The 11650-nt window shown below is 53.6% G+C and overlaps 1 long non-coding RNA gene across 1 annotated transcript; it reads left to right on the plus strand.

Annotated features, from left to right (window-relative positions):
• Positions 1-582: 582 nt before the first annotated feature.
• LOC138994222 (uncharacterized) lies at positions 583-7835 on the plus strand. Its single transcript, XR_011468406.1, has 3 exons — positions 583-4098; positions 4923-5215; positions 6824-7835. It is a non-coding gene; the product is annotated as an uncharacterized lncRNA (long non-coding RNA).
• Positions 7836-11650: the final 3815 nt, after the last annotated feature.

The raw sequence follows: 11650 nt of genomic DNA on the forward strand, positions 1-11650 counted from the left end.
TTTCTAGAGCAAATTCCCAATAAGGGTGATATCTGAACTGTGTTCAGAGTGGAGCCTGCTCACTCTGCAGCTGCCCCTGGAAATCCAGAGGGCTTTTCAGCCCCCGGGCAGAGCTAAGGGCTCAGGCAAGGCCCGAGGAGCTGGACTGGGGACTGGTGTGTTGGTGATGGGTTAGGTCTGTTGTCAGAGCCAAGCCCAGGTGGGTCACCTTTATCCACTCAGCACGGCATGGGGATGGGAGAGCCTCTGACCATAGCCTGGAACAGCCCTCCTGACCTCACCTCGTTACTGAGCACCTAGGCCAGACCCTGCCTGTACCATTGCCATACGGTGGCCCAGAGCAGTGGTTCTCAAACTCGGGTGTCTCTGAGAACCACTTGAGGAACCTGTTGGGACTGCAGACTCCCTAGCCCCCAGCCAACCTCAGGGGCTCCAGAATCGGCATTGTTAATAAGTGTATGTGATACAGGTGGTCCCAGGACCATGCTGCCTGCGGGCTGATAGGGAAAGCAGTGTGATGATGAGTGCCGGGGAGGGGGCGGGTGGGGGGTGGGCGGAAGGGGCCCAGAAAAGCACCCAGAAGAGGTGAGTAAGTAAATCTTGAAGAAGAAAGCAGGGGATGGTCATGATAGCTTACCCAATCAAATGCTTCGTACCAGGCATGCTCTCAGCCTCTGATGGGAATGAACTCATTTAATCCTCCAACGACCCCACTGATCTCAGAAAGGACCAGACTGAAGCCCAGAGGGGTGGGCAGCTTGCCCAGGGTTCTGTGGCTGGTACGTGGCGAACTGGGTCTCACCCTCTGACTCCATCCCACTGCGTCGGGGCCAGGGCACCAGCTCACACAGAGGCTGTGCAGACCCGGGGCTGTGGAGTAGGCAAAGCATGATGGGGGGTTGCTGCTGAATGGCTCAGATCCTAGTGTGTATGGACAGCTTGGGGTTTGCTCGTGGCGTGTATGGCCGTGACCTTGGTTAGGGCAGAAACCTTTGGGTGAGGTGACAGTTGCCGTGATGTCGTTTTGAGAGGGCTGAGGCCGTGGCTGGGGTTCCCAGCGTGTTTCCTAGCATTCTGAACACGACAGGACCTGGGGTGTGGAGTGAAGGTGCAGGGCAGAGCTCAGGGAGCAGCCAGGGGGAAGAATTCTCCATGGCCAGAGCCCTGTCCAGCCCTTGGGGTCTGATGGGGAAGGGGGAAGATGCTGGGAGAGGGAATCCACTCTTGTTAAGGAGCCAGCTAAGAGCTTTGAATCCTTCTTCCCTTTAATTCTCACATCCCCCTGCAACCTGGGCTGATCTAGTCCTACTTACAGGGGTGAAGGCAGAGAGAAGGCTGATAAGCAGATAGCGGTGCCAGGTCTGTCCTCTGGGGATTGTGCTTTTCACCAGTGGGGCTGCCATGTTCTGAGTGGCCTCGGGTCCTGCCACACAGCTGGACCGATGAGCAGGCCCCAAGGGTACGGTGCCAGTCTGGGTGGGGAGGCTCCTAGTGGTCAGCTGGGCAGACTCCAGCCCAACCCGGGCTCTGGGTAGAATGACCTGGCTTCACGGGACTAGTTACCTGTCAGTGGGTGGCATTCCTTGTGGTGGAGTTCAGAGGAGTCAGCGTCCTGGGTTCTGTGGACTGGCCTCCTGTCGGGGCCCTGATGCTGGGATTGAGCTTCCGCTGCCCGGAGGACCTGGGGGCAGAGGGGAGCACGGCTTAGAGGAGGACCCTAGGTCAGGCGTGGATTCCGGAAGCCCTTTCAGCCTCTCATAAGCAGCACAATCGGTCACAGCCCCTTCCCTGTCTTGTTGGCCACTCTGACCATCCCCTCACCGTACCCCAGAGTCTTCCAGCTCATTGATTTGAACCTGGGGACCCACAGAAGTCTTGGCTCAGCATAGGCTGTTTGGGTGGAGGAGGGGAGTGTCTGACTTCTGACTACGGCCCCTGGGAAGCTGTTGCCTTCTGTAGAGGGAGGGCTGTGCTGTTTCCCAGTTTTGCAGCCTCTTGCCTCCCACCGGGGACAGAGGGTCCGTGACTGTAAGCTTTTCAGGAACAGTGCCTTTGGATGTGACAGAGCGGAAATGCTCTCACTTCCTCTTATGCTTTTTCTTTGAAATGGGAGAGATGGTAGAGGCCTCCTGTGCCCATTTTACAGACAGGGTAACTGAGGCCACGGCTGCTGGAGGGAAACTGAGCCAGGGCCGGTCCCTCTCAGAACCTTGTGTCTTTAAGCTCTTGTTTGGAGAGGGTTTAGGGAGAGGAGCGGCTGGTGTCTGGCTGGGGTTGGTCTCCGGGGCGCCTCCCAGGGTTCTCTCCTACCTGAACCAGGCCTGGCGTCTGAGGAAGTTAACGCCGGCTCTTCTGGTTGTGCGTCAGCGTCAGGCCCGGGACTGTCACTTAGGAGGTGGGTCTCTGCAGGGGAAGACGGGGCCTGACAACCCTTCTCCTGGTCGCACCGCATCCTCTGGTTCTTGGGCTGCCCTTGTCCACTTGCGATTCCGCCAAGACTCTAGTCCACGGCTGCCTATGGGCAGAAGGCACTGGGCTCTGACTTGTCTGGGGGGAGCAAAGGCTAGTCCTTCCTGGGCGTGCCCTGGGGCAGGGAGGCCAGCCACTGGCCAGACCAAGCATTGGGGAAAAGTGTGCCACTGTGGCGACCCGCGGCCCCCTACGCAGCAGAGCGTCCCCTGAGCGGTGGGGAGGTGGGCCAGGGTCAAGTGAGGGGACACCATCTTCACGCACCTGCCAGCCAGTCGACTGCGGACTCACCTGGAGTTGTCAAGGACAGCAAGAAAAATAAGGGACTTTCAGGGGCAGCTGTGTTTTCTGACTCAAGTCATAATGCCCCTAAAAATCCTTATTGCTCTTGCAGTGGGCATCGGGCAGTGGCTGGCAACCTACCCCTCACCCACCTGGCCGCTGAGGGATGGGAAGGGCTTCCAGGGGTCCAATTGAGACTTGCTGATTATGAAAAGGCGTTCGTTGGGCCGATGCATTGCCTTGCATATGTTTTGACCATTGTTTGGTGGGGGATTGGAGAGTCTCCTGGGTTTGTGCGGGTGAAGGTTCAGAAGGGCCCAGCTGCACGTGCAGGGCACGAGGAAGGGCAGCCTTGGGGCCAGGTAGGTTGAGGGCCACAGTGTTGGGCTGGCCGGGTGCCCACTTTCCTGAGAAGCTGAAATGTTGAGGGGCCCCTGGGCAGGAACTGGCACTGTGTCTTAACACAGAAAGAGCCTCAGACCCCGTGAGCTGGCCAGTTTGCAAACACGCCTGCAGGGGGTTCAAGCCTCCCCTCCCCTCTCCCCTCAGGTGACCCTGGAGCTTGCTGGGTGTTTTCTCTCTCTATTTCACTTCCTGAATCTCCTCCATCCTCAGCAGGTGCCCCCAACCCCACCTCTTCTGTCCCCACCCCCAGATATTTCGGTTAAGCCAAGGCCTTGAGTGGGGATTGTTAAGCAGCCAAAATATCCATTTGTGACATGCCCTCCGCTCCCCCCGCCCCCCCCCTTAACCCAGGAACACCAGTCCACAAGCATGTCACCAACCCACCCTGGCTGCCGTGGCTGGGTTGGTAGGGTGTGGTCCCATGCACCAAAAAGTCCTTGGTTCGATTCCCGGTGAGGGCACATACCTAGGTTGCAGGTTCAGTTCCTGGTCTGGATGCATACGGGGAGCAGCTAATGGATGTTTCTCTAAAATCAATAAAAAAACATTTTTTTAAGTCACCAAATCCCACAGCAACAGAATCTTCCTGTCTAGCTGAGGCTGAGCCCTGGGCTGCCCGTGGATGGACAGACGAGGCAGTGAACAGGCAGCAAGCCCCATCTCGTGTCCCGTTGACCTACTGGTCAGCAGGGGCGAGTCACCCTCCAGGTATTTCTCAGGTTCCCTCCCAGGTGCCGACTCGAAAGCTCTCATCACTCAAGAAGACCATATGTGGAGCCTCGACCGCCATGATCCTCATTCCTGGCCAGCCAGGCCCCTTGCTGCCCGGGCCCCTGTCGTCTGAGCCTGCCTCCACACCAGCTCTCCCAGACAGTTTCCAAGGGGCTGGATTTGCACCGGACCCTCCTCGCTTTACTGCCCAAGGGGAGGGGCAGCTCCAAGGTAAAGTTATCAAGGGGCTGTGGGAGGTGTATACCCTGCCCTGGTAAGCGGTAGGTGTAGCTTTTGTGGAATGAGCTTCTCACAGATTACAGTGGACACGGGGTAATACACCGAGTTCCATCCTCATCAGCTAAGCATTTGCTAACTTCAAATTAATTGTCCCTGTGGCCCCTTTGACCTGCCCTTCCATCTCCCCCAAAACTCCTTGTTCCTGAGCGTGCTCCTCAGTCTTTACCCCAAAACATTTGCAAAAGACACTGCATTAATTTTTGAAAAGGCAATACATCAAAAATAAAACAATACTGTGTCCCCCCCCCCCATCCCTCTTACAAAAGAACTCCCTTACACGGAAGAACATTTCAAAAATACTAAAGGATGAAAAAGGCTCATAATGTCTGCTAATGAAGTACATCCTTCCAGCATTTCCCCCTGTGCGTGTACACCCCCATCCAGTTAGCAGGACTGAGGCTTTTAAAACGGGCGAGGCTCGTCACCCATTTGAGTGATGGCTCTGTGCCCTGGGGAGCCAGAAAGTCTCTATTTTCTCTTTGCCACGGGGGCTGATGGACCATGGGCTGAAGCATGCCTCCAGCCAGGGAGCTCAGAGACCTCACCTCGTTGGAGGGTGTTGGAGCTGCGCTGGGTCTCTCCAAATGGATGAAGTTGTCGGGAAGGATGCTAGAAATGTGGGCTGTTGCATTGCTTCTCCACCTTAGTCACCCAAGACTCACTGTGTTAAAAAACACACACTCCACGGCCTGGGCCCCACCCCTGACCACTTGGCTCTGAATTGTTGGGGGTTGGCATCTGTGTTTGTCTTCCAGATGGTCCTCAGCTGATGCTGTGAAGCGGCCAGAGCACTCTCCGCTACCTGCCCACAAGTGAGAGGCAGGAGAAGGCTGCTCCAGCTGTGCCCCCAGAGGCGGATCAGGCGATGTGACCATTTGCAGTTGGCAGACTTTCACTTCCTGTCTTTTCTCGGCTGCTCAGAGTCATCCTTTGATCCTCATTTTACAGAAGGAAGACCGAGGCCAAGGAGATCAGGAGACTTGCCCGAGGACACACAGCTAGGATGTGGCAGAGGTGGGGCTGAGGTCTGCAGCTCCTGACTCCCAAGGTCAGTGCTCTGTCAGTAATTGTTATTTGTATTGAGCTTATATAGTTATAACAAGCATATCAATGCTTACTAACCCATAGGTTACTGTGATGATGAAATCCTGGAGGTGGGTGGGTGGGTGCCGCTATCTCCTGGAGGGTGTGTCTGTCTCACTGGCCAGCCTGGACCCACAGCCCGCCCCACTGCCCCATTTTCAGAGCACGCAAGGGGCATGAGGCCCACTGGTTCCCTGCTCGCTGCCTGGACAGAGGCATCTCAGGAGCGCAGCCTGCGTGGGGCTTGCTCATCCGGGCCCTGCTCCAAGCTGGCGGCCCTTAAGGATCAGGACCCCTGCTGGGGTGCATAGGTCTACTGTGCCTGCCCCTCTCTCTTTCCTACAGAGCTGGACGCCGAGGACCTGAGGGTCAGCTGGGCAGGATGCCAGTGCAGGGAACTAACGGGCAGGCTCATTGTCAGCTCCAGGAAGCGGTCGACTGTGCCCCGGGCAGGGCTGCAGGCCGGAGGGCCAGCCTGCCTCGGACATGGCGGGTGGAGACAGGAGGTGGGAGCCCAGAACACCACTTTCCCAGGCTCTGGGCCAGGCCCACGGGCTTCCTTTGGCCGGGAGGGCCGGGCGTTGGCCACACCTTCCCTCGCTGGGCCTTGGCTCTCTCCTTCCTCTGTCTGGCTCTCGCCCTGCTCCCCGCCCAGCTCTTTGCGGCAGAGTGCACACTGTTGGCAACGACACCCATTTAACCTGCTTCCCAGAAAGCCGGATGGCCAGGCAGGCCTGCTCAGCCAGCCCCGTGATGGAAAACAGGGCGGTGGGCCCCCTCAGGCTTCTCTTGCCTGTATTCCTTGGGGGCTGGATTGGGAGATAGTTCTGCACCGCCTTGGCTTTCCTGGGTCAGGAATAATCTCAGCTCAATTAGCAGCCTTGAGCAATCAGGCTGAGCCACGAGCTTGGAGCTCCTGGAATTGGGGCGGGGCAGGGGAGACAAGCCTTTGCCAGGAGTCTGATCTAGGGCAGCCATTTAGCCGGGGCCCTGGGTAAAGCCCCATCTCTTTGAGCCTGTTGCCTCGTTGGGCACAATAGTGCCCGTAGGAAGGTGCTGCACTGTAGGCGTTTTCTGACTATAGATAGGAAGTTGTCGCTCCCTTTCCCTCCCCTTCACCCGAGAACTCTGGGTGGGGTCTGGCATGGAGAAGATGCTCACTTAACGCTAGGTGCACTGCTCAGGAAGTGAGGTTTGGGTGTCAGCGTGCTGGATGGTACCTTATTGTCCTTGATCTCTGAAGGGACCCCCTTTTGTCAGCTTTCTCTTTGGCCTTCCTGCCCAGACCCTGTCAGGATGGTGGTTCTAAATTGATAAGCTAGAGCCCTCACCCCTTTGCCCTGCATTCTGGCCCACAGAGGCATCCTTCACCTCCTCAAGTTCATCCTACAAGTCCGGATGCTCAGTTCCAAAGCATTCCCTCTGGGCCTGGGCCAGAGTAGCTGCTACAGATCCCCTCCCACTCCACCTGCCCACCTCCTCGGGGTGCAGGCAGCCCAGCACAGGCGGGAAGGGCTTTCTGGTGGGGAAGAGGTTAGCACTTGATTTCTGTCTTGACTCTTGTATCTAACAGGCAGAGCCCTGTGACATCACAGAAAAGCAGCCTTGGAGGACCTCGAGTGAGCCTGGGGCCTGTCCCTGACGACCTGGCCACTGCAGAGGTGCCTGGAGGCAGGAACAGTTGATGACATTGCCCCGGGGATGTGGAGAGAGTTGCTGGGCAGCCTCCATGGCCATTCTGACAATACCTGTCTTTTCCTTCAGAGGATCACCCCGCCCCCACCAAGTCCCCCTGGTGTTCAGGTGGGGCCAGTCCCACCCCCTGGCTTGAGAGGCCGGCATGTGTCCCAGGATGGACGCTGAGACTTCCCCTCGGGACTTTTGTAGCAACTATGAGGAAAGAGGCATTCGGTTTTTGTGGAAGTTGCCAAGTGGACAGAAGTTGCCAAGCTTGGAACTGCTGGTGGCCATCCTGTTCTCTGCTTGAGGATGAAGCCAACAAGGAGCAAAGAGAAGGCGAGTGTATTCTATCCAGACATCAGTAAGCCCCTGGATCAAGCCATGCCTGAAGCCAACTGCACCCCTGGACTAACCTGATTATATGAGCCAATGCTGTTTTTTTCCGAACACTATCTGGAGTTGGGTTTCTAGCATAGAAAGGGTCCTAAGAATGGCAATGTTTTTCTTTGATCTCATTTTTAGAAAGTCAACATTGAGGTATACTTTACATGCGATAGATTTCACCCATGTTAAGTGTCCAATTCATAAGTAGTTACAGTTACACCCTTGTAACTGTCACCAGCATTCAAGTTCCCTCCTTCCCCAACTCCAGAGAACCACTGACCTACCTATATTCTAAAGGTTCATTTTGCCTTTTCTAGAATTCCATATAAATATCACATAGTGTGTTCTCTCCTGTGTCTGGCTTCTTTTAGTCAACATGTTTTGGAGATTTATTCATGTTGTTGCGTGTACCAATAGTTCATTGCTTTTTGTTGCCAAGTAGTGTTCTATTGTATGGATGTACCACAGTTTGTTTATCCATTTATGGGATGATGACCATTTGGACTATTCCAGATTTTGGCTGTTGTGAATAAAACTGTTATAACAGTCATGTGCAAGTCTGTTGTGTGGGTACGTGTTTTGATTTTTATGTTATAGTTGAAGAAGCAGGTTCAGAGAGGTAGAATGACTTGTCCAAGGTCACACAGCTGATGGGCCCTGTGGCTTGCGAAATGGCGCATGGTGTTTGGGTGTTCCTGATAAAGGGCCTCCTGGGATCCTGGTGTCCAATGGGAAGGACTGTCAAGATGAGCTGTAGCCACGGTCCTCACCTTTTCATCTCCCTCGACCGATGTTGTTTTTCCCGTGTGGATACCACAGTTGAAGGATTACATCTACTAAACAGACTTCATTCACAAAGCCACAATCCACTTCCCCAAATGTATTTCTTAAACTTGTAAAGACCAACTACGTGTCTGAGCTGACAATCACTGTGAGCAAGCTCGGATGAAGTCATAGAGTTGAGATCCAGCCAAAAAATGAAGATCTTTTTGGTCTTTTTTTTTTTTTTACTTGGGACCAACAAATCATGGCTCCATCCCAGAAGTCCAGAGGATGTCAAGTTGATAATTCCCAGTGTAGTCCAACCTCATTTCCCAGGTGCTCCAGCCGGGTCTTCTTGGTCTTCTCTCTGCTCAGGTCAGCCCTTGGAGGTCAAGGACAGTGTTTTCCCGATGCTCATGTCGTGACCTCACCGTGGGCCACATCCCTTGGGACTCAGTCTCCCCTGGGTCCGGCTGTGCTGACCCCACCTGCAGGCCTTCCAGTTTTGTGAGCCAATACAGCCTTTCCTTCATCTGAGGCAGCTTGCAATGGAGAGACTCCAGGCTAACACAGCTTAGCCAGGACAGCACCCCAAGCCGCCCCAGGTAAGATCACGACCTCCAGTCCAGCTGACCTTCTAGGGGTCAGACACTACTCACCGCTTTGCATGCATTACCTCCAGTCCTTTCAACAACTCAGGCGACGGACTGTTGCTCCCCTCTCACTGGGAGGGTAACTGGGGCATGGAGAAGTCACAGCACGAAGCTAGAAGGTGGCTGTATAGCACGCATCTTGCGTCCCTCTAAGATTCTCTCAGCTCCCCTGTCCATCACTCCTGTCTGCTCTGCCTCCATGGCTGATAGACTCCATGGGATCCTCACCCGAAGCTGACCAGCTGCCTTCCCAGGGGCTGAGCCCCCCCCCCGCCCCCCAGACCACATCCCAGGATAAGGGGGCTGATTCCTGAACAGCCGCCAAAGGGCCTGGAGAACTCTGCCCAGAGAGTGGAGGGAGTCAGTTCTTGGATGACCTCTGAGCAGGAGCCGAGGTGGGAGGAACTCCCTCTCCCAGCCTGGGGCCCTTGGAGGCACATCTTCCATATGTGGTTGGTTGTAAAGCAGTGGCAGGGTGGTTCTACGGCATCTTGCGCCGCTTCCCAGCCCTCTCCGCCTCCCCTCTCCTTTCCCTCACTTGCTGCCCTGGAATTCCACCTCCACGTTAAAGGCTCTGTTTCCAGGAAACCCAAGCAGTCTGGCTGCTGGGTCTGCACCACCTGCTTCAGTGAACGTTGAACGAGAGGATAGATGTTGCCGTGGGGCTTAGGGAGTGGCTTGGTTGGTCCCATTTACCGCTCCCCCTTCATTCACTAGGCCGAGTCAGTGACATTGTCTCTGACCTCCCGCTGTAGTTCAGAGGCTGCGGCCTCCCCCCTGACCTGCTCTGTCTGGTACAAAGGAATCCATGCTCCTCCACTTACTAGGCATGCAAACGCTGGCAGGTACTCAGCCTCTCTGAGCCAGCCTCTGCATCTGTACATGGGACCGCAATGGCCTCATCACATAGGACTGTTGGGAGGCGTAATGGACACGTCGTGTTGTGCCTGGAGCATAATAGGTGTAGGGCCTTGCGAGGCGGCCTAGTGACAGCCCTGCTCTCTTTTGGACACCACCTTCCTTCGTTCTCAGTCCCTATCCTGCCTATCCCTGTGCCCTATCCCACACCTACCGCCAGACCCCGGCCCATCAGCACATCCCAGTATTGACTGCAAGTACAGGCTCAGGCCTGGGCATCAGACCTAAGTTGAACCGGTCCCTCTAACAGCGCCCCAACGTTTCTGGAACAATCAGGAAAGAGGTGCTTCCTCTTTGCTGAGATCATTAGCCCGGAGCCACCATGCGGCCGTTGGAGAAGGAAGCCAGGAGCGTGAAGTCAGGAGAAAGCAGAGCCAGGAGATGGAGCGGACCCGGAGGCCTGATGATATCTTCGGAGCGCTTGGACCCAGTCGTGCCAGAAGCCAGCTAGCCCCTGGTATTTTTAGAATTTAATACTTAAACCAAAAATGTCCTTTTTAATTGGCTTAAGCTGGTTCGAGTTGAGTTTCTATTAAAACAGAAATGGTCTTGACTAATATAGGTGGTTCCCTGTAAAAGGTTGCTATTGTTACCACACTTCCTGTTCCTGGTGTAAGCACATTAGCAGGACGATGCCACCATGGGGACGCACTGTCCAGGTTCTCCCAGGGGCCACTGCCACTCTCACACATGACACCTTGGATCTCGGCTCCCAGAGGGCAGGGGGACTCATGTTCGCTGCTGCCCCAGAGTAGGTGGCTCACAACATCTGTTGAATGAACAAATGAAGCAGGCCCATTGCCCACTGTCTCCTCCAAAGTGCGCTGCCTCCTAGCCCCCAGGCCGGGTCCGCATTTGCCCTCTCTGCTTGTCCTTGACTGATGCCTGAACCCACTGGGGCGTCTGCCAGGAGTCTGTCTTGGCAAACTGAGCTCTTATTTTCAATGTTCTCTCTAGGGCTCATTTCTCCCTTTGCCCATTCATATGTTCAGTTTTAAAATCTATTAAAAACACCCATTGTAGATCCCGACCTTACACTACTCACAAAAATTAATTCGAAATGGATTAAGGACTTAAATGTCAGGCCAGAAACTATAAAACTCCCAGAAGAAAACATAGGAAATTGTCACATGGGCCTTGACAGTGATTCTTGAATATGACACCTAAAGTGCAAGCAACAAAAGAAGTAGACTGCAGCAAACTAAAAAGCTCCCAAGAGAGAATCTTAAAAGCAGCAAGAGAAAAGCAGTTAGTTACCTACAAAGAAGCGCCCATATGACTGTCAGCTGATTTCTCAATAGAAACTTTTCAGGCCAGAAAGGAGTGGCAAGAAATATTTCAAGTGATGAATAGCAAGGACCTACAATCAAGATTATTTTACCCAGCAAAGCTATCATTTGGAATTGAAGGTCAAATAAAGTGCTTTACAGACAAGAAAAAGCTAAAGGAGTTCATCACCACCAAACCAGTATTACATGAAATGTTGAAGGGTATTCTTTAAGAAGAGGAAGAAAAAGAAGAAGAAAAGATAAAAATATGAACAATAAAATGGCAATACATGCATATCTATCAACAGTTGAATCTAAAAATCAAAATAAATGAATAAGAAATCTAATGAACAAAATAAACTGATGAATAAAATAGAATCAGAGGCATGGAAACATGGAACAGATTGATGAGTCTCAGAGGGAAGGGGTGAGGAGGTATGGAAGAGATTAACCAAAGAGCTATATGCATATATGCATTACCTATGGACACAGACAATAGAGTGGTGAAGGCCTGGGGTGGGGCTGGAACCTGGTGGAAGGGGGGCAATGGGGGGGTTGAAGGGGAGCATCTGTAATACTCTCAATGATAAAGATTTTTTAAAAATAAAATACATTTTTAAAAAGCTCTGCACAGCAAAGGAATGGTCAACAAAATGAAAGGACAACTTATAGAATGGGAAAAAATACTTGCAAACATATATCCGATAAGAACTAAATACCCCACATATATAAATA

The sequence above is a fragment of the Myotis yumanensis genome, unplaced genomic scaffold (assembly GCF_028538775.1).
Source record: "Myotis yumanensis isolate MYYU_CA2020_CCGP unplaced genomic scaffold, mMyoYum1.0.hap1 SCAF_16, whole genome shotgun sequence".
Taxonomy (NCBI): domain Eukaryota; kingdom Metazoa; phylum Chordata; class Mammalia; order Chiroptera; family Vespertilionidae; genus Myotis; species Myotis yumanensis.